This window comes from Meles meles, chromosome 5 (genome assembly GCF_922984935.1).
Source record: "Meles meles chromosome 5, mMelMel3.1 paternal haplotype, whole genome shotgun sequence".
In the NCBI taxonomy this organism is placed as follows: domain Eukaryota; kingdom Metazoa; phylum Chordata; class Mammalia; order Carnivora; family Mustelidae; genus Meles; species Meles meles.
Genome location: NC_060070.1, coordinates 65,389,269 through 65,412,802, shown reverse-complemented (window position 1 = coordinate 65,412,802; position 23,534 = coordinate 65,389,269). Strand labels below are relative to the sequence as shown.

General features: G+C 40.6%; 1 long non-coding RNA gene across 1 annotated transcript in view; it reads right to left on the bottom strand.

Annotated features, from left to right (window-relative positions):
• Positions 1–15,088, bottom strand: part of LOC123941893 — a 70,790-nt gene extending 55,702 nt beyond the window's left edge. Inside the window, exon 1 of the long non-coding RNA XR_006818365.1 lies at positions 14,981–15,088. This is a non-coding gene — a long non-coding RNA (uncharacterized LOC123941893). The remainder of the gene's footprint in view (positions 1–14,980) is intronic.
• Positions 15,089–23,534: the final 8,446 nt, after the last annotated feature.

The window sequence follows — 23,534 nt, the reverse complement described above, 5'->3', positions numbered from 1 at the left end:
CCTCATTGAAATGTATTATACAACGTGTAGTTGTTGACTCCATGTGCTCATCAATAAGTCATCAGTTTCACAGCTGAGACTTCTTAGTGGTTTAGGGGGACTCCTCCCACTTCTTCTCTATACCCTATTTTAGAAAAGGGGACCATAGGGGAATTCTGGTTATAACACCCCCTTCCCCCATCTCTTCCGGAAGCTGCCAATGTACTATCTCTAGAAACCTCAGATAGGTCTGAGAAACCCCTGGTCCAACCCCCTGCCCAAGTTTCGAAGGGCTCTGATAGGTCAGGTCGTGACAGAAATTTCCAGTCACTTGTTGGAGTGTTTGGGCTTAAGCAAAATCACAAATAAATATCAGTTCATCCTCATGCTGTCTTCACTTTCACAATTGCTTCTATGCTGCACCGAAAAGAAATGAGCCAGAGTTTCCACAGAGTTTCACATCCTCCTAAGAGAACTTGAGAACACAGGATCCCCTTGGTTGACTTTTCCTGAAGAGAGTACAGGAACTAAGGAAATGAATTGCCCTCAATATTTAAAGATCTCTCATTGTTGGGGGCCATTGGGGCACAAAAGGTATACTGAAATGAAGTAAGTAATTCCATAGAGAGAATTTGCATATACACTCTTATTCAGAAGATTTGGGGAAATGATGCATTTTGTTTAATTATTAGTTAAAATATAGCTTATTAGTGAGAATAATGGTTTGGTTGCAATAAAAGTGAGACAAAAGAATGATGGCTTTAGAAACAGATTTTTCATGTCTCTCCTATATAAAAGTGCAGGTAGGCAATCAGGCTAGGGAAGCAGTTGCATGATCTTGAGGCTCTTCTTTTTATTACTCTTTCATCCCCAACAACCTGGTTTCCATCTGAAGGTCTACAGTGTCTGATTCAGACCCCACCACCACACCTGCTTTCCAGCCAAAGGGAGGAATACAGAGCATGGGAGCCAACCCCTCCCCCAAGAGCACAGTGAGGAGAGGCACAGAGCACCTCTGCTCACAGCCACCTGACCAATGTTTATGGCTATATCTGTCTGCAAGGAAGGCTATGAAATATATACTTTACCTGGGTAACCACTATTTATTATTTATTTAGTTATTTATTTATTTTAGAGATGAGCAGGAGCAGAGAGAGAGAGTGAATCTGCCCAGCATGGAGTTCAGACACAGGGTTCAACTTGGGGCTCCATCAGCCAAACCTAGACCATGACCTGAACTGACACCAAGAGTTGAGTCAGACGCATAACTGACTGAGCCACACAGGAGCCCCAACCACATAGCCTTTTAAATGGGAGAAAATGGATATTGGGGCAACTAGTAATTTCCACAACAGTCTCCCCTCCATGGATTAGGAGACAGTATCCACAGTCAATATAGAGAGTGGTTCTTTACTGTCTTCCAAACCCTTCTCACTAAGGAATGGATGAAAACCATAGTCTGGAGTTAATCTGTTTTCCTTGTTTTCACTCCAAATCTTTTTCCTAATCCTTTTCTGTGGCCCACATGGTTTAGAAACCACACTGTTCTAAAAATATAGTTATTTCTTTACATATCTTTATTCACATTTACACTAAATGCAGATACGTTCATTGTCTTGGTCTTAGATTTATAAATGTTCAATTTAAGGTAAGTGTCTTCATCAATGACATTTCCAGAAGTATTGATCCTCCTATTTCTATGTAAGAGAGACAAGCAGTGTGTGAACTATAAGGAGGCAATTGGGAGGGATGTAAGCATTATGGAGTTAAGAGTCAGATTTCTCTGTATCAAATCTCTGCTCAGGGGCACCTGGGTGACTCAGTCAGTTAAGCATCTGCCTTTGGCTCGGGTCATGATTTCAGGGTCCTGAGATCGAGCCCCACATCGGGCTCCCTGCTCAGTAGGAATTCTGCTTCTCCCTCTCATTCTCCCTCTGTGTTTGTTTTCTCAAATAAATAAAATCTTTAAAAAAAAAAAAAAGAAAAGTATTAAAAAAAAATCTCTGCTCCACATTTTACTCATTGCCTACTCTTAAAGAAGTTACTTTACCTCTCTCAGCTGGGTATTTTTGGTCCTAAGTAGGAAGCTAGAAAGATCTCCTTGCACAGTTATTACCAGGATTAGATGACCAGCTGCACAACACGTGTCCAGCCCAGAGCTGACTATGGAACAGGTGCTCAGTAAATGGTCATTCTTTTTGCTTAATGGACGTATGGGCATACTTTATAAAATTCCTTCATGTAGAAATGTTGTCCCTTTCACCTGCTCTCTATCATAAAGAGTTGAGGACAGCCCTTACTTTTTGGACTATGCAAGCACCACTTTAAAATGGCATATTGCCCAAAGAACTCTTGTCCAGAGTGAGAAATCATTTGCTCTGTGAAACCAAACCGTCTCATATCTCACAGTTCTTTCCCCAGTAGTTAGAGGATAACTGTCTGTTGTCATCGAATTGTTTCATACCAACCATGTAGGAGTTAAACGGGCTCAGGCAAGACAATATTTACTTATAAATTTATATCATCTCTAAACCTAAAAAGAATTTCAGGAAGCTTATAAATAGATATCCAGTACAGTAAGGTAACACTAGAAGACAAAATTAGAAAATGAAACAAATGGAAAACAAAGAATGAGGGATAAACCGAGCCAGGAATGAAAGGGGACTAGAATGCACACACTAGAGTTACCAAGGCCCCCCTCCGCCATTGGACTAAAGTGTGTGTGTCGTTTCGTGGGGCCTTTCTCATTGGCTTCTAGATGGCTACCTTCTTGTTCTCATGATGTTCTCCCTGCACATGTGCGTACAGATTTCCCTTTCACATCGGAATGCCAGTCATCCAATAATGAGGTTAAAGACCTCATTTTAACATCATTGCCTCCATGAAGACCCTGTTTCCAAATAAGTTTACATTCTGAGACACTGGGGCGAGGGGATGTTGTTAGGACTTCAACATGTATATTTTAGGCGGACACAATTTGCTTCTGATAGAATAAACTCAGAGGATGTTACTTTGTTTTATTTTGTATTATATGAGTGGGTTTTTTTTTTTTTTTTTCAGATTTTTCTAAATCTTGCTTCAGGTTTTCATAGGGTCCTAGAATGATCATTTAAACATCAATAACTGCATAGAGGACTAGAGAGACCCTACTCACGTGGGGTTAGGAATCCCTAGGATTTTGCTTAAAGGCGATTTGCTGCCCTTTGAATGAAATCCATTCTGAGATCAGCTGGTAATGGAGGCTTTGTCAGATCTGTTATCCTGAATCTCTTTCTTCCTCCTCTGCCTAACATAAGTCAAACTTTCTTCCACAATGTTCCGTAGCACTCTCTGGAGTTTGTGACTGCATCTGCCTTCTAGTAGTTTCCTAGCAGCTTTACTGAGTGCAGTAATGTATCAAAGTAGCTACAGTATTTGGATGAACGTGTTTTCACACTGCTGAGAGACAGGTCAGAATTCAAGAATCTGTCTCCAAGCCCCAAAGACCAAGAAACATTTTTACCTTTTTAGATCTTCTCAGCAAAAATAAGACCACAATTGAATCTTTGTGGCCGTAATGCCTCAACATTTGCAAGAGCAAGAAGTTGTAAAAATCAAAATTTTAGAGTTAAAAGGCCTTAAATATCATCTCCTCTCTCACTTTCAGGAGAATGGAGGCCCAGAAAGGAAGTCTCCAGGGTCCCCATCTAGCTTTCTTTCTATTAGACTTTCTTATTATTGTCAGACCTAAATATAACTGCTTCAAACACCGCCTCCAGATGGGACATGAGAACCCAGTCCAAGTGCCCTTTTCCTGAACTCCTTGAGGCCATATGTGTTTCTGAATTAAAAAAAAAAAAAAAATGTTTGCACATCAGAAAGGCAATCCAGGGCGTAAACTGTATATCCCATGTCATTCCTAGTGGGGTTGGGGCAACACCTTCTAATCAAACAGATTATGAACATCTCTGCAGCAGAATGTTTGACAGTTCACATCACGTGAAATAAAAAAGAATCATAAGGGCTCCTGGGTGGCTCAGTGGTTTAAGCCGCTGCCTTCGGCTCAGGTCATGATCTCAGGGTCCTAGGATCGAGTCCTGCATCGGGCTCTCTGCTCAGCAGGGAGCCTGCTTCCCTCTCACTCTCTCTGCCTGCCTCTCTGCCTACTTATGATCTCTCTCTGTCAAATAAATAAATAAATAAAATCTTAAAAAAAAAAAGAATCAGAAGTGTCTTTGTGGCACTTTGTGGGTCCTAGTTTGTCCCCCAAGTGAGTTATGAAAAAGTCACAATTTTCAAAGTTTTCGGTTCTCCCTGGATTCTGGATTAGGGATAAAAGATGGCTGGTTCACCTTCCTCTAAAAGAGATTCTCAAGCCTGGTTGTGCAGAGGAACGACGTCAGGTACCCCCATCCAGAAGCACTGAATCAGACTTTTTGGGCTGTGGCCTGGGAATTGGAATTTTTGACAAACAACCCAGATGATACTGAAGCAGATGGCTAAAGAAACACAATTCGAGAAATACCACCTAGAATGCCCTGTTAAGGGAGGAGGAGCGGGTGGGAATCTCAGCTGGGCTATTTTTATCACTTGCCTCTCCCAACACCTCCCTCTGACATCAGTTTGACCCTGTAGGCAAGCTTCACAGAATTTTTCCACGACATTTTGATGGGAAATGGGTGTCCAAAGGGCATGCATATGCAAACAATAAAAGGGACAGGAGAGAAAAACAAAGCCAAACGAAGAGGAGAAATTTGCTATTCTAAGAATGCTCAGGGTACAGTCTAGTCATCAGATTATGTCACGAGTATTCATTCATGAGCTATTGAGCGTCTACTGTGAATTAAACACTGGTACAGGTACTTGGCACAACCACAGAAGAATTCTATACCAAATAACATTTTATATATATATATATATATATATATATATATAATGTTATTATATATACATACATATATACAATTGCAAATATATATATATATATTTTTTTTTTCTTTGCAATTCTCCTTCTCCTTCCGCATGGGTCTTCTTGTTATTGATTTTTTTGAGGGGTGGGCATGGGTCATTGAAGCATATGGAGCCCCTCCAGGCTGTGGCTCCATCTGTTGGAACATAAATTAACCTGTGTCTCACTAGTCTTCAATATAGATGATGCTTTGTACCCGTGTTACATCATAATTCTTTATTCAACCATGTCACTTGTGCTAATGGAAGTTATTTGTTTGTTCGCTGTAGGTAAACATATGAGAGAATTATCTATGAATGCCATCAGAAAGCATTAGACTAATCTACTGGTTGAGAAGGCTTTAGTGTTAAATAGGTTAACACCCAGGGAAACATCCCTAATATAGCCTGCACTTGCTGGAGAGGAAGAACTGACCTTCCTCACAAGTCTTACTCTGAACCTGAGCTCGTGAGAAGAACCCCCAGGTGTGGCTCTCTCTGCCTCTCGTTCTTGGCAATAGGTAATGAGTCAGGCACGGGAGCACAAAATAGTACCAAGAGCTTATTACCCATGGGCCTTCTGGGTTTACCATCTGTCTGCGGAACCTGAAGTTGTTCTGCTGATCACCTCTCTCCCATTGCCTTCATCTCTTCTATCACCCTTCATTTTCTCTGCCAACACGTTTTCTCCCTAAATTCCCTCTTTTGTTTTACTCACCAACACTGGTGTTCTCACTCCTCCTCTTTTGAAGGTCTGTTCCTCTAGATTGGTCTCTTTGTATCAGTTTGCATAGGGAGATCTGATGGTTTCTGCAGATGTTTCTGTGTTGATGTCTCCGCTTAGAGCAGGATCTCTGTAGGTAGTTGTGTATCTCGGTGGGAGGGAATGGAGGGGAGCAGGTAATGTTTATGTTAAGTCCTATCAGCGACTCACATGTGGCAACCTAACAGATGCTCTTTTTAGACTGTTTGGCTTCTGTGGAAAAGAAGGATTTGAGAAAGTGGAGGAGACAAAAGAAGGTGAGGAGGAAGAAAGAACATTTGTAGAAGTGGAAATGGCTATGACTTCGGGGAGGTCCCCTGAGAGAACTGGAATGGAAAGACCTGCCTCCCCGGTGTCAGTTCCATAAGAGTGGGGACCTCATCTGCTCTGTTCTCTGCAGTCCCTGCAGGAGCTTCAGTGGGGCCTGACACACAGCAAGGACCCAATATTTGTTGAATGAATGAGTGTTACGGGGGGGATGGTTCCTGCTACCTAGAGGAATACCTGTGCATTTCTAGAAGTTTGTAGGTTGTAGAGCGCTTCTCAGTCAACAAATACAGGAACATCTGTGGTGCCAGAAAACTGTTGGGAAGTGGGGATAAGTCCATCAACGCTGGCTTTGAATGCCAGACTCAGCATTCTGAAGAAGAAGAGGCTGTTGCAATAATCCAGACTGCAGGGAGGGGATTCTCCACATCCTAGAGCCCTCGGGACTGCGCGAATCCTCACCCGTGATCATTGCTCAGCTCCTTATTGACTGGGTGACTTGGGACAGGTTTCTTTTCTCATATCTCTGGTTTCTTCTCCTCGACCTGACATATAAATTATAAATGTTAGGGGTCCTTAGTGCTTATGAGCTGCCTTTTCTTTAAGTATGTTTTCTGCTTCAGGCCCATGGCTCTAGACACCATGTATGTGCAGATAAACCCCGATTTTCTCACCCAGGGTCATGTATCCAAATGTCTAATTGACCTCTTCCTTTGGAGGCCCACTTATCTTTTTTTTTTTTCTTTAAACACGGTTAAAACATAACTCTTGAATTCATGTCTCATTTCTTTTTCTCGAAACCTGCTTCTACTCCAGTCCTCCCAGCTCAGTTATCGTCCCGCCATTCACCCAGTTGCTTCAGCTCGATATCGATCTTTGGGTCCTCCTCTTTCCTTATTTGCGCCACACCCACCAGCAAGTCGCAAAGACCCTGCCTCACAAACAGGCCCCTCACCCATGTACTTTTCTCCCTTTGCAATCACTCCCGAGCCAAAGCCCCACCAGCTCCTGCCTGGACTGTGGCAGTTGTCCCCCTTCCCGTCTTCCAGGGCTCCCTCTTGCACTCCTACAAGCCATTCACCACACTGATAGAAAGCTATTTTATTAAGATTTATTTATTTATTTGAGAGAGAGAGCATACATGCTTCTGTGAGTGGGAAGAGGGTCAGAGGGAGACGGAGAGGGAGAAAGACAGTCCTCAAGCGGACTGCCTGCAGAGCGCAGGGACGCATGTGGAGCTCGATCCCAGGACCCCAAGATCATGACCCCAGCTGAAATCAAGAGTCGGACGCTTAACCACCTGAGCTACTCAGGCGCCCCACCCCCAGAGAGCTACTTCAAATTTTAACTGAGGCCAGTCTTTTCATTGCTCTAAGTCTATTCAGTCTTCTCATTGCATTGCAATAGACCCCAAACTCCTTGCCGCGGTCCACAGGAATCTCCTCTTCTGGGGCTGTCCCACCCCATTTCCCTCAACTCCCCCAGCCTCACTTTGTCCCAGCCCTGCTTGTCTTCAGTCTCTCAAACATGCCATCCCCCACTTGTGTTAAGGCCTCGGCACTCCCTCTCAGGACTTTCCTGGGTGAATCGTTTCTTATCACTATGTCTCAGCTTAAAGAAAAACCTTCTTTAATTATTCTATCCAAAGTAGGGCAGTCCACCTGTAACTCCATCTCACAAGACTCTACTGTTTACTTCACAGGACTCTTCCCAGGCTGTATTTATTTTATTTGTTGACTTGGTTATCCCAACTAGGAGATAAGCTCATTAAGATCAAAGATGTTGTCTAATGCACGGATGCATCTCAAACTCTTAGAAAAATACCTGGTATAGACTAGACATTCAGTAAACATTTGTTGAATCAATGCATGAGCCTTTTATAGGCTTCATTTTATTATTCTGGGACCTAATGATAATACAACCTGCCTCATAGAGTTATTATGAGGGTTAAGTGAGAAAATACTAAGAGATCAATAAATGTTACCTATCATCATTACTAATAATGCTATTTTCCATATTACTACTACTAGTAGTTATGGTAGTGTACCATTGTCCTCTTCAGTAAGCCTTATGAGGCAGTCAAAATTAACTACAAATTACAGATAAAGAAATACAGATCAGAAATGTAAATAGCCTCCTTCAGATCACTTAGCTAGTACAAAATAGAGCTTGAATTCTAATGGTGAATAATTGGAAATAACTACAGGTCTCAAGCCTGAGTGATTGGAGGAAAGGTATTTCTGACAATATAAATAAGTTTTGGACAACGGTGGCTCCAAGGGAAAGATGTATTATGCTGAGCAGAGAGCTGGATACCCAACGTTTGATGCCTACTAAACTACTGGAGATACAGAACTTTTATTCAGAAGCCAGGAGTTTGAGATTGGAGCATTAAAAAATACAACCTCACCATTGTGATCATAGTAGCATATCTGGAAAGCTGTGCAGGTGGAGTCTACTAGTAGAAACACACACACACACACACACACACACACACCCTCCTTGAGACTGAAGGATGGTACATGTTCCTCAGATGGGTTTCTCACCCTCTCTCTCTAATCCACCCACCCTCTTACCTACCCTGCCGTCACTGGGATCCCTGTGGTATTTCTGTTTCCAGACACTTCCTCACAGCATCCCATATCCATTTTAGAGGCTCCTAAGGAGGTCAACAAGAATTAACTTTAGGATTCTAAAGAAACTGTTTACCATTGACTGTAGGATCTTGCTCAGGTGGAGTGAATCTTTACCTAATGGAAAAACAAGGCAAAATACGACAAAAAACTCTTTCTCTTCTTATATTAAGGTTTCTAAAAATAGCTAAAATTTATATAACATTTATATGCCAGGGACTATTCTAAGCACTTTATACAAGTTAACTAACTTGTTCCTTATGAAATAAGTGCTATCATTTTCTTTATTTTATGGTGGCTATTGAGACATAAAGTGGCTAAGTAGAGTATCTAATGCCACAAAGCTACTTATGAGAGCTGGGGTTCTAACCCATGCAGCAGGGATTCAGCATTGTTGTTCTAAAACCATTAGGCTACAGTCTTATAGTGTGGGCTCTATCTCTTTATTCCATCTTTCCAAAGATGTGTTTTCCATCAGAGGTGAGGGGGATAAAGAAAAGAGGTAGAGAGAAAGGCCTCCTGCCACAGAAATAGAAATGTCATACCTAAGTCCCTGAAAAGAAAGAGCAAAAGTAGAGGAAACCAGGTAGTTAAGGAAAGAGCCTGAATGTGTTTATATTAGTGAATAAGGAAAAGAAGGCTGACATAAAGAACATGGATAATGTAGTTCCCTAGAAATCAAGCACTTCAAGGAGGCAGTAGTCAAGAATACCAGAAGTCACTTAAATTGAGGCAAGAAAATTAAGTCCATTTCAAAGGTTGTTCTAACAGAGTAGGGGATTTAGAAGTCAGATTACTAAAAAGTGGGTGACAAGTGTAAGTGGAAGGTTCAGTCTCTTCCACACATTTGATAGCAAACAGAAGTAGCAAGTAGTATAGTTGCTAGAGAAGACAGCAGGTAAAGGGAGATATTTGCTCATCAGGAGCTCTAAAAATACTGAAAGCTAAAATGCATAAAACAAAAGGAGGGGGAAGAGAATGAAGAAGTTGAAGAGGGACAGAAAGACAAGGGTACAGACACCCTTCAAAGTTGAGCTGAGACAAGAGATCTAGAAAAGTGGTTCTGAAATTTGGAAATATAAAGGAATCACCTGGGAGTTTTAAAAACAAGGCTCTGATTTAATTGGCTGGGAGTGCCTTGCCATCAAAATCCCTGATTGATTCTAACATGCAACCAAACTTGAGAATCCCTGATCTAGGACACAGAGATACTATCTCTTCTTTGAATGTAAAAATAAGAACAAAGTAAAAGATGTAATGATAGGTTGTTTGAATTGAAGATAAGTTTAATTGATGAAGCTCACACATTTTGGCTTGGATCATCTTGGTCAAAAAAAGAAAGAAAGAAAGAAAAAAGAATTGTTTAGATAGGCAGATAGGCAGTTTGATGGTTTGTGGAGCAGGAAAAAGGGAGTTTAAAGACAGAGATCCTTCAAATAGCCACTATGAGGATAATACTGAGGAGGCTCCTCAGCAGAGAAGTAAGAGGCAACACGAAGAGGTAATGACATTGTGGCACCTGAATCTTCGTTGAGCCAAGACCTCACACTGACTGGTCCTCTTATAGCTGTGCTTCATAGACTGATGGAGATGTAAGGAAAGCTGATGGAGGGTGACCTATGGTGGGGTTGGGCTCAGGAAGGTCAAAGAGAGAGGAAGTCAGTTGACATGGAGTCTGGTATTGTGCTATGGTTGAGTAGATTTGGAGAATGGGAAAGCCCAGTGAGGATATTATAGTTTGAGAAAGGAACATTCACAACCGAGATCCCAAATAGGAAATAATCTTTTGAGTTCTATAGCTCTTAGGGCACATAAAAGTATTTAACATTCAAGCACATGTTTCCTCTAAAGTTCAGTGGAGTTTTATGAAATGAACAGTTGACACAAATTCTCAGATCAATCACGAGACATAGCTCTACCCAAAATCAGCTATTAGATTTTGGGCAAGTCCCACTGTGGAGCTCCAGGGCTCAGTGTCCTCATTTAACCTAGGAATGGGCTTGCCTGGATAATTTCTCAGGACTTGTGTACCTGAACTATTGGTCAGCTTGTTGAGTTTCTTAACTACATACTTCATATAAAAAATATTCTATAAAAATAATTATAAAAATATATAAAAATATTCTTCCTTATGATGTGTTTCTTTCTGTTACTTCCCCAGCCCAAAATATTTTTTGATGCCTTCTCTTGTCTCCATGTTCCCATCCTCCAAATGGCTGTAGCAATCTTGATATTAGAAATAGGCATCTTGAGGGGAAAAACCTCAAGGTTCCCATTTGTTTTCTAGCATTAAACTAGCAAAAGAGTTTACCGGCAATCCACTTAAAGAGATGGAGACTTATTAAAACCAAAAACAAGTCGCTCATGGGAAAGCTTTTGTGCACTTGAGCATAACTCTTCATTTGTGTCAGCCAAAAGTTGTACTGACTTATACTGTCAGGCATTTTAACCAAATTAAAGTATCACATTATCGTTACAAGTTTCACAATTTGTATCCTAGAATTTTCTTCTTTTTTCTTTTACTGAAAAGTTGAGTTTAAAGTAAAATTTCAACCTGTAAAGTGAGGGGGGCTCATCTAGCACACTGTCAGCTGACTTGATTGTTTCATTTTATATGAAACTAACTTTTGCTCTTGATTCTCCCTTCTCTCCTCTCTTCTCACTTACTTCCTGAAAATGTCATTCAGGTCAGTGTTCTCAGATGCAAACCAGGTGCTGCAGCACTGGGGACAGTATCACACTGTAGCTGTAATGTTTAGGTACAGGTTTACCAGTAGAGTTTAATGACAGAATCTTCTATATAATGCAGACTTGACAGAAATTTTGAATTTCTTAGGTATTAGTGAGTTTGGTTAGAAGAGTAGAAACCATGTGTGTGTTTCTGTGTATGAGTATCTATCCCACCAATTTGCAAATGAAATCTACTGAAATGCAAAGGAAACCTTATTAAAAAGTTATTCTATTACTAGCAATAGCAATGATGATTGATACTATTCAGTACACTTCCACATATGTTCAATGTGTGTTCTTCATAGTAATCTATAGAGTTGTGCGGAGGTGGTTGGGACTTCCTCGTGAAGTTCTTCCTAGTTTATAGATAGCTGGTGTTCTTGTAGAGAGGAGAGAGTGAGAGAGAAAGATTCAGCTGTCTTTGTGTTCTTACAAGGACACTGATCTCATCGTGGGGCTGCACACTCGTGACTTGATTTCCTTCCAGTGGCCTCACCTCCAAACACCATCACATTTGGGCTTCAACATATCAACTTGAGGGGAACATAACATTCAGTTCATAGCATGTACCTTCTACTCCCTCATATGTCTGTTTGCCCATGCTGAAGGAGGAGATTGCTTCCTTCTTGTCCAACAACTATGAACCACCTTTGGTCATGGTAAATGACCATCCTCTCTGACATCCAATAGGCTATAAACACAACTTCTCCAACAAGCCCTAAACCCCAGCCTGAGAAAGGAACACCTCCTTCCAAGCTGTCCATCCCTGGATGCTCTTTCTCAGCCCTAGGACACCCTTTAAAGTTGTCTTTACATCTTTATAGATACTCTTCTATCATAGTTTAATAATTCTTTATATTAAACTTCCCCTGTTTTACATTACTGTTGGTTTCTATCTCTTGATTAAACTGAGGTTAATATAAGTTCATTTGGAAGAGTAACAACACATATGTGTTAGAAATATTTAATCTACAGGTGATGTTTAGAATATAAAGGATTCTTAAATCCCTTGCAATGGCTACCAGCAATCTTCTGGGTGTCCACAGTCACAGGGTTGGGAAACTCTGGACTACAACTGGCAGGAACCAAAGCACAAACCCTAACATGGAGACGGAGCCATTTGGGAGAGGCAACCATTTCCCAATCATGTATATTCCACCTCTAAACTGAGTACCCTTGAGCCATTCACCTAATATTCCCCAGCTTTATATCCTCACCCATCAAACAGATGCTTAATAAATGTTGGTGTCAACTTTACTCTTCTTTCCCCAGCCTTTTTCAGATCGTCACTATTGTGTTTCCTATTGTCCCTCCCTCCTAATCTGCAAATTCCATCCCAATCCATTTTCTGAAATCATCTTGATTGAGAATTTCTCTCCACCTCTTCAATCCAAGACAGACTTAATGTCTCCAAGAGGAGATACGGCTGACCACCCAACATCAACACTGTTTCCTAACATGCAAAAATCCCTCAACTGCCAACTCACAACGTTCATCTCATTCCCCGTTAACAACCATTCCACAGGGGAGTCAGAGAAGGTTAACATGGCCTAGCTTTCACCACACAAATTCAAATATCCCAATATGATTTGTTTCTTCTATACCCATATTTTCCCTCCAACCAGGGGGCTTTTCCTTCCCCCCTCCAATTACCAGCCCAGCTGCCTCTGGGCTTTCACAGTCCAGGACTTTTCCCCAGACATCTAAATCTCTCTTTTATTTCTTACCAGAACAATTTATTTCCACCCAATCCAATAACCTCTTAACTCATACGCTCACATCTAGACCCTCAGCAAAAGAGAGGGCCCTTCAAATACTAAGACCACCCATTAGGAGGCAGTGAGGAGTTATGAATGAGAACAAAACCCTTTTACAATCATATCTCTGACTATGTTTTGGCATTCTATAACTTCCATTAACAACTTTTTCTTTGAGTTGTTCAGATTTTAGAAGCTACATAACCAGTATGTGTTACAGTAGCTTCATGGTAGTGAAAAGTGTCTGTACAAATTTTGTTGATTGAATTCGCTCTGAAGCTGACTCATTTTGTCTTTCAATGATTGACCTTATAAATTACTTCAATGCAATATGTGGTTTGCCTCGTGGTGCTTCTCAGTGTTTTAATTTTAAAGACAACCAGTCTGAAGATAAAGTGGAATAGAAGATTGTATATACACTAGATCCAAAAAAATACAAAATACAAAGGGGAAAAAACTGAACACAAAATTTACAAATTTATTTGAGGAAAATTTTCAAGTCCTTCTGAAGAACACAACAACAGACTTTGAAGGGATTTAGAATTTGCCACCCCAAAATATGACACTCCAACAAGGATTGTTTGGGGCTAAAAGCAATTGAAAAAAAGAAGACACAAAAACACTCTGTCCTACCTTCTCTACGGGGAAGGACAATGATACTTTATAACCAAAATTGACTCTAGACTTTTCAGCCCAGAGAATGTACATAACAAACTTTACTAAATAGCCCATACCTTTCATTTCTTTCCCCTATACATTTACCTTCCCACAGTTTGCCACCTCTAAAAGACCAAACCACCTTTCTTTTTTCTTGTCCCTTCTTAACAAATTTATTGTTCTTTTGTTAAGATGCTAAATAAGTCCCAGTTGTTTTTTTTTGAAAAAATGAAAAAATGAGTTACTCATCACTGAGGTTTCTCTACTTTGAGCACAGCATGTGTTAATAAACTGTTTGCTTTTCTCTTCTTAATTTGTCTTTTGTCAGTCTAATTTGTAGGGCCTCAGCTGAAGAACTAAGGAGGGTAGATGGGAATTTTTTTTCTTCCCCTATATCTTAAATGAATACAAGACATACCTTGGCCATTGTAGATAGGGAGACTCAATAAGGGAAAGGTGTCAATTCTCCTCAAGTTAATTTCTAAATATAGTATTATCCCAATAAAAACAACAGCATAAGTTCATGTGGAAAAATAAAAAAATTAAATAACTAGAAAAACTAAAAGAAAAAAAAGAAGATTAAGATTCAATTTACCAGATAATAAAACAGGGCACAGAGTCTTATTAGTTAAATGTCTAATATTGGCACATGAATAGAAAGACCAGTGGAATAGAATAAAATCTTCAAAAATAGACACAAATCTATTCAGAAATATGGTATAGGATAAAGATGACATCCATATTAATAGAATAAAGATGGATATTTAGATTAATGGGACAACTGATTGTCCATTTAAAGAAAAAGGAGAATTGGATCTATGCCTCACATTGTACATCAGGAGAAGACTTTAATTTTATCAGATATTAAAAGTAAAAAGAAATAAATAAAAATTATAGAAGAAAATATGGGTGAATTTCCTGCTGATGTGGCATAGGAAAGGCCCTTCTATGCCAAAAATAAAGAAACCAAAAAATTAAAGAAGGTAAGTTAAATAGCATGATTTTTTTTTTTAATTCACTTGCCTGGCCAATACAGATAAACAAAGTAAAGGATTAAATGATAAACTAGAAAGAAATGACAAATCAGATCAATGACAAATACTGTTTTCCTGAAGAGATAATGTACTTCTGAGGTGACCCAGAAATTAAGAAGATTAGAAATAATTCCATAGAAAAATGAGCAAAGCACATTAAACATTTCACAGAAAAAGAAATATCCCTGGTGAAATAAAAGTTAGTATGATAAATACAAATGAAAATTACATTACCATGAAAGGAGCAATGGTCCAGCCCCTTTCGAGGAAGTCTGGCAATACCCACCAAAATTTTGATTTGATGTTCTCTGGACCCAGCTATCCCACCTCTGGACATGTTTCCAACAGCTACTTCTGCACACATAGTAAATAAAAATGCACAAGGCCACTTATTGTGGCAGAGCTTGGACAGAACCCAAAATAACTATGGCCCATTTACATAACTAATAGTACACAGCTGTAAAAACATGATGAAACCTTTTCTGTACTGATGTGGAGAGATGTTCAGGTTATACTGTTCAGTAAAGAAAACAATGTGCAAATCAGTCTGTACTGTATGCTACATTCTGTGTAATAAAATGAGGAGGGTAGGTAAGGATATATTTTATTCTTATCTTTTTTGCATATGCATAAAAAAATATTGAAAGGGGGGCACCTGGGTGGCTCAGTGGGTTAAAGCCTCTGGGTCCTGGGATCAAGCTCTCTGCTCAGTGGGGAGCCTGCTTCCCCTTCTCTCTCTGCCTGCCTCTCTGCCTACTTGTGATCTCTGTCAAATAAATAAAATCTTTAAAAAAAAAAAAAAGAAATATTGGAAGGATAAACAAGCCAACAAACCAAAATGAATACATAGAGTTCGGAGGAGAGAAGATAGGACAGATGGGACAGATGTGGAGGGAACTTCTTTGTGTGTACTTTTATATAATTCTGATTTTTGAATCATGTAAATGTGTTACTCACTTGGAAAAAAATGCTATGTTCTTTGCTACAAAGGATTGCTTTGCATTGCAAATAAAACAAATAGCAGGGCCTTGGACCCAAACAAGAACGTTCTCAGTTTCCACACTTTTAACATGACTTTTTCAGTTGTTTTCTTCTTTGAAACATGACTTTTTAAGCTGTTTGGGTTTTTTTCTTAATGGCATGAGTCATGGTGGATTTTTACATTTAATCTCAAAATGTTCCCCTCCCCACACACTCATGCACTCACACTGTACCTCTACCAGTCACCTCTCCACCAACCATGTCCCCACTACATCAGGGAGGGCCTTTAACCGCCAGCCTCCTCCAGAACTCTGACCCCCAGCTGTGTTCGCTGCCTCATCAGACTTGTGTTCAGTTTGGACCAGGCTGAGTTGAAAACATTAAAAGCCGGGGCGCCTGGGTGGCTCAGTAGGTTAAAGCCTCTGCCTTCGGTTCAGGTCATGATCCCAGGGTCCTGGGATTGAGCCCCGCATCGGGCTCTCTGCTCAGCATGGAGCCTGCTTCCCTTCCTCTCTCTCTGCCTGCCTCTCTGCCTACTTGTGATCTCTGTCAAATAAATAAAATCTTTAAAAAAAAAAAGAAAACTTAAAAGCCATCCCTCTCATATGTGTTCAGGATACAATAAAAAGGAAAATAAAGCTTTGACAATGATTTGGGATAAAATTGTAAAGTGAGAATTGTCATTGATCCTCTCCTATTTCCATTCTAAGGACCCCCTGTCACACTGTGAGGTCTTTTCCAGTAGGTGCTCAGCCCCCACTTACTGCCCACCGCCTTTCTGTAACCCACCATTAATAAGAAGAGCACCAATGTGGTGGGCCCAATGCAAGTAGCTGCTATTTATTATGTACCAATGTATTCTCTCTTTCCCTTATTCCAGATGCTGCTTTAGAAAGCAGGCAAATATTACTTCCCACTTTTTTTTTTAATGTAACACAAACCTGAGGCCCAGAGAATTAAGTAAATTCCCAAATTAATATTCCAAGTAAGGTTGACTCTTGAATGATACAAGTCCACATACATGCAGATTTGGGGGGTAATTATAGTACAGTACCATAAATGTGTTTTCTCTTCCTTTTGGTTTTATTAATAACATTTCCTTTTCTCCAACTTACTTTATTGTAAGAACACAGTATATAATACATGTAACATACAAAATGTAAGTTAACTGGCTATTTATGTTATTGATAAGGCTTTCAGTCAACAGTAGACTGTTAGTAGTTAGTAGTAGTAGTAGTAGTACAAATCATAAATACACGGATTTTTGACAGTGACGGTTGTCAGCACCCTTAACCCCTGAGTTGGTCAAGGGTCAACTGTATTCAGAGTAGAAAAATCAGGACAGAATCCAAGTATGCCTCATGCCTAAGCCAGCCTCTCTTGCCTGACCTATATATACACTGTCTCCATTTTCTCTTCCTGAAGCAAGGGAGATTTCTCTCTCTTATTTATCTAATATTTGGGGGGGGGCGCTATTGTTGTGGAAGTCATTCTGGGAAACCCAGTATGCTCTACTAAGAATGGCTAATAAATGCTTACTGATATCTGATCATAAAAGCTAAGGTTACTGAGCATTTACTATAGACTAGACACAGAGCAAAATGTTTTGTTTATGCAATATTTTAGCCTTTACCATATTTTTAGGAAGTAGGCATTATTGTCACCTTCATTTTAGATAAAGACATTTAAGTTTGGAGGGTTGGACATTCCCAGGTTGCAGTGAGGAAGTGGCACAGCCTGGATGGAGGCTAACGTTACATCTTGAGTGTGGTGTGTGGCCATCATGCAATCCTTGTCCGTCAATTGCAAATCCAAAGATAGTTGTAACTGAAGAAAATAGTCTTGGAAAGTATGGATTTAGCCACAAGAAACAAACCTGTATTAGAGATTTGTTTGCATCTGCATGAAAACAGACCTCTTAATACTTGTCTAAGCTTTCCACCCATGCATAGCCTCTCTGTCCCTGGGCTAGCCTTGGTTCCCCTGACATTAGACCTATATTGAGTCCCTATAGTGGATCAAAATAAGACTTTTTTTCTCCTTAGGTCTCAAGGGATTCACAATAGATGCCTCCAAAGAAATCATACCCGCTTCCAGACAACTTGCATCCCCATAATATCCAGCCAGTCAGTACCACCCCAGGGCCAGCTTGTCCTCTTTTTGAGACCCAAACCATTTCTTCCAACTCTTTTAAGTGTAGTTTTCCCTACTACTCAGACAGGGGTTGTACAAATAATCCCAGCCAAGCATTTTCTCAAAAATGTTGCAGGGACCTTTAAGGCCATAAGATGCTTTGCCCTTAAGTATTTTGGGAAAGAACCTCCAACAGAATGGCACCACCCATATGTTTTGTCTTACAGAATTCAACTATACTCACCTGACACACAAAAGAAGAAGGAGGTGCTGGGGAGCCCTTTATGTCCTTTACTGTTCCCCCATTTCAAATCAAGCTTGGTCTCCGCCCTCAAGGGAACAGAGAGATCACTACTAAAATGCAAAGAGAAACAAAAACATTAATTCTTTGCTGTTGTAATTCCATAGGCTAGCTGTATTGTTAAAAGTAACTCCCCTCCTTGTAAGCAACTACTGTTATTTGAAGTGTCATTTTGAGTGTATACTCTTTTGGCCTTTTTAAAGTCTCTTTAGAACAGGCCATTCTCCTGTTTCTGTAAATGTGGTTTCATTGGAACAGTCATACCCATTTGTTTACATATCATCTGTGGCTGCTTTCAGGCTACAACAATAGAGCCGAGTAGTTGGAACATACACCATATGGTTCACAAAGCCAAAAATATTTACTATCTGGCCCTTTACCAAAAAAAAAAAAAAAATTGGCCAATCCCTGCTTTAGAAAATCACCCCCTGCAAGACATGACTTCATGGCAGTGGTTAAGGGTTTTATGCTGGAGTCAAAGCAAGAATTTCAATTAGAATCCAGTGCCTCAGTTTTTTTGGCTGGGCTTTTAGCCATGCTTCTTAACCTCTTCTAAACCTCAGCTTCTTTGTCTATAGAACAATCTCTATTAGAATAGCCTGGTGGATAGGGTTGTGAGGATTCAGAGAGCTACCCTATAGAAAGCACACACATGGTACTTGAAAAGAAACAAGTCCTCAATAGGTATCAGTGATTATTATCAATATGGTTATGGATATTACTATCGATACCTTGATAAGATTTTTTTTTTAAAGATTTTATTTCTTTATTTGACAGAGAGAGAGAGATCACAAGTAGGCGAGAGGCAGGCAGAGAGAGAGGAGGAAGCAAGGTCCCTGCTGAGCAGAGAGCCCAATGCGGGGCTTGATCCCAGGACCCTGAGATCATGACCTGAGCCGAAGGCAGAGGCTTTAACCCACTGAGCCACCCAGGCGCCCCGATATCTTGATAAGATTTATGGGCATGTAAGCATAATTAAGAGTTTAGGAAGAATTTTAGAAAGTTTTACTTGGTTTATTCCCAAATTTCTAGGACCAGCGAATGCCTTTCCAGTACTCTCTGGGGACCCTCCGGAGACACTGCTCTACCTTGAGTCATTGGTGGGAAGAGTCTGTCTTCCTCCAGGTCTTGCCTCGCTCTACCTCTCCTCTTTTCTCTTCACCTCCCTGTCCTCTCTTTCTCTTCATTCTCTTTCCTTCTGTGGCTCTGAAGTGCTTAATGCTTCAAGCCTTAGTCTTCGTTTCCTACTCCCAGCTAACTGAAAGCCAGGCAGTGTAAGAGATGAGACAGTCCTTACTAACATATTAGTGTCTGAGCATGATGCGCCTTTGCATTCTAATAGGGCCTTCTGGACACATAATGCCCTATCCAAATTAATCATTCAACTCAATAGGAGGACTTGAGGATCAGAACAGCCAGGGGAGAAAAATATGTTAGGGCAAGGGGCTGATATTCAACACTCTTCTAATGCAATGTAATCTGTCTATAAACAGACTAGTCTAAGAATTGCTGAAGGAATATTTGGGCATTTGTTGGATTAAGGAAGGTAGGGAAGCAACCTGGAAAGAAATCCCCATCCCACACAAATGCTGACACCTGCCCCAGACCGACCACTGCATCCCCCCACCTCTACTTCATAGCATTTCAGCAAATTCTGTATTTCTCTATGTCTGTGCACCTCTCCCAGACTGTTGCATTTTTTTAAAAGTTTTTATTATTTATTTCTTTGTTTGTTTGTCAGAGAGAGAGAGAGCACAAGCTGGTGGAGTGGCAGGCAGAGTAGGCAGAGGGAAAAGCAGGCTCCCTGCTGAGCAAGGAACCTGATGTAGGACTTCATCCCAGGACCCTGAGATCATGACTTGAGCTGAAGGCAGATGCAAAAGGGAGCCTAGAGCCTTTAGCTATGACAGTCATGTAACTTAAACACAGGCAAATGATGGAAAAGGAGACTGGGAAGGATGGTAGAGATTCGTCCAAGGAACAAACAACCTACGTTAGCAACCCATCTCATTCACCTACTTCATCATGATTCTGGGCTCAGGGTCATGGTTGAAATGGACTTGAGTCCATTGAACCTGGAATTACATCCCAGCTCTGCTCCTATTGTCTGTGAGAAGTTGAACAAATGGTCCTTTAGGTCTTTGTTTCAGTGTCTGAAAAAAAGGGGAATTCAAAGTACTTATCTCATGGAGCTGTTCTAAAAATTAAGAAAACCTATGTAAAACATTTGGCACAGCGTCTGTTATATAATAAGCTCTAAGAAATACTGCTTATTTATATTATTATTCCTAATACTTTAATCTGACTGTATCATCCCCTACTTAAAATCTTTGAATTGTTACTCTTTGCCTTCAGTATAAAGAGCCACACTCTCTCAAGCTGCCTGTATCTTCCCTCTCCCTATGTTTTCATGGCAGCACCGGCCCAGCCCTCTCCTCAGAACTCCAATGAGAAAATAATATCACCATGAGCAAGTTAAAGGTCACAGATGTTGCTACATGAAAGGGCCTAGTGACTTCTAAGTCAGGAAATCAGGGAATCTGTCCCTGCATCCAGCTCTGTCCATCTCTCTGCTGTCCCTGCACTGCACCCAACCCATACCCCCACCATCTCTCTGCTGTGCTGGTCTCATGCTCTGTACAAGTAGTGCCTGGGATGTCAACTATTTGATGAATTCATTTTAAAATGATACAAAAATAAATAAAATGGAAAAAAAATAAAATGATACAAAAAAGAGGCAACATAATCCACTTCTAAATGACAAGTCTGTATTGAGGGGCACTCAGTACAGTGAAATGGAGATAGAGAAGTTAACAAGGGATTTTGAAATATGTGGTTGGAATTGCCCCAATCAAAATATCTTTTAGTTCCTTTATACTTGCTCTTTTCCCCCCTATTTTATTTTATACTACTTGAGGGAGAAGCTTTTCAGATGGGAGCAGGACAGCCTTTATCATTTATCTCTTATCGTTAGACTGACCCAATTTTTCCATGCTACTCCCCACTTTGCTCTCTCTGCTGGTAGGGAGGAGGCTATTAGCTCTGTTTCACAGATGGCTAGAAGGCCTGGAACCTAGCATTTGTAACATCCTGACTCTAATCACAGTTCTCTGTATGCTCAGGCACAAGGGTGTGTGTGTGTGTGTGTGTGCGTGTGTGTGTGAAAGGAGGGGTTTCAGGAGAAGAGTAGCAGCATTCATTCGCCCTGCCCGAACAAACTACATGTGTTACCTATGATACTCAGACTATGACAATAAACATAGGGAGGCATAGGATACGTTTCAGCTACATCCTAGGAGTCTAACCTAAAGAAATTCATATCTGATTAAATGAAATAGGGGAGGGGAAGAGATATCTAAGAAAATGCCCATATCCCTTGCTTTGGTGACTAACTGGATAGCCATCCCATTTACTAACACAGAAGTTATGGGCTCAGTGATTGAATTTATATATTTGAGGTCCTTCCAAAAGAGAGTTCGATGGAAGTGGTTAGTAGACAGCTGGTTATATGAGTCTGAAGAACAGGTGTGAGACCAGGGCTCAGGGTACAGAATAGGTTATAATTAAAGCTGCTGGTTATTGATGATCTGGCCTAGGTAGAATAGATACTGTTGAGAAAAGAAGAACAAAGACAACCCTATGAAGTTGCATCATTTAAAGATAAGGAGCCACAAAAAAAGTCAACAGGTTAGGATGAAAACCAGAGCATTACTGAATAACTAATAGAAGAATGGGAGTCACATATGAAAGAGGTAGCAAACAGGACTCATTTCTTCACTGATTCATTCATTCATCCAACACTGAATGCCTAATATGCACCAGAGATGGTTCTAGATGCTAGAGACAGAGGTAAAAATGACACCAACATGCTTACAATACAATATATAAGGAATAAATGTTCTGAGATGGCATGGATAACTGGACCTTACTGACAGTGCCTTCGGTGGAGTGTCAAGGGCAATTAGAAGCTCGCGCGTCTGTGACATTCAGAGAACTTGGTTCTCAGCAAATAAGAGACCAGGAGGGATAACTACGGATGAATATGGGCAGGGAGAGGTGTTATTGTTGAAGACAGAAAGATAGAAATAACTTGAGTTTTTTCAAGAAAAGGGGACATAAGAGATCAGAAACAAGAAGGGATTCACTGATCTATTCTCTCGGGGAGATCGAGGCAGAGATAAGGTGGGGAGGAGACTGGCATCCTGAGTACAGGGGGACCAACTCGCCCTGTGGAGAAGGAGAGCCTGTCTTTCATAGAGAGAGCTATCAGGAAGAGGATGGGTGGGTGGATAGATACACAGGTAAACTTTGGAATCAGAATGATAGCTTTTTAAGTACTAGAAATGATCAATCAGCAGATAGAATTATTAATCATATCTTTCCCTTCACTCATATGACCGAAAAAAAAAAAAAAGAGTGAGTAAAAGGATTCACTTGAATGAGCAACCTCAAAGGCCTTTCAAAGAATCTTGTAGACTTTGCTGGAAACACTTTCATCAGCAGCCTGATACATGGGAACTGGGTCTGGGTGGCTCTGCTGGGAAGTGCTTGAGTGCCTGGGCCGCAGTCCTCCAGTAGGGGAGGGGGCTTTTTCATATCAGCATCTCTGAGGCACAAAGGTCACGGGGTCTGAGGAAGCAGTACATCCATTTCCTCCCCACATGTTTCCTCTGTAACATTAGCACTCAGCCTTCTGCCACTACTGCTTCATCGAAACTTTTCCCTTGAAGGTCACCAGTGACATCTTTATTGCTAATTCAAATGGCCTTTTCTTCCACCCCATTCTCAACATCCCTCATAGCTTATTGTTTATCAAAGTCATTTTGGTGACGCTGACACAGTCAGTCTCTCTCTGAAACTCTGAGAGCTTCCATGACACTGCAGTACTGTGATTTTCCTCCTACTTCTGCGTAAACGGTAATTCCTAGAGGACAGAAAAGTCATGTTGGGAGTGTAATTCAATGAAGGATGCATTGGTGTTCATTCTCATGAAGGCTACAAGGCCCAGCAAAGTCTACCTCCTCTCCCGTGAATCTCTACTCACTCCACCCCAGCCACACTGTCCTTGCTGTTCTGGGAACTCATCAGACACCCTCAAACTTTTACCATGTACTCTGCCTGCTGTGCTCTCCCCTCTGATATGCTCATGGCTCACTCCTTCATCCTGTAGTGTGTGCTTCCTCCATTTTGGGGGGAATATTCAATCCTGTTCAGAAAGTTAAGAAAAACGATGTGATGGATAAAACTCCTAAGATGTGATAAATACAGTAAGTGTCTTATGAGACATGTTAAAAATGATGAGTGAGGTACATGATTTTAAAGGCATGGAATGATATGAAGTATTATTTCTACAAAGAAAGGTGTTAAAGGACC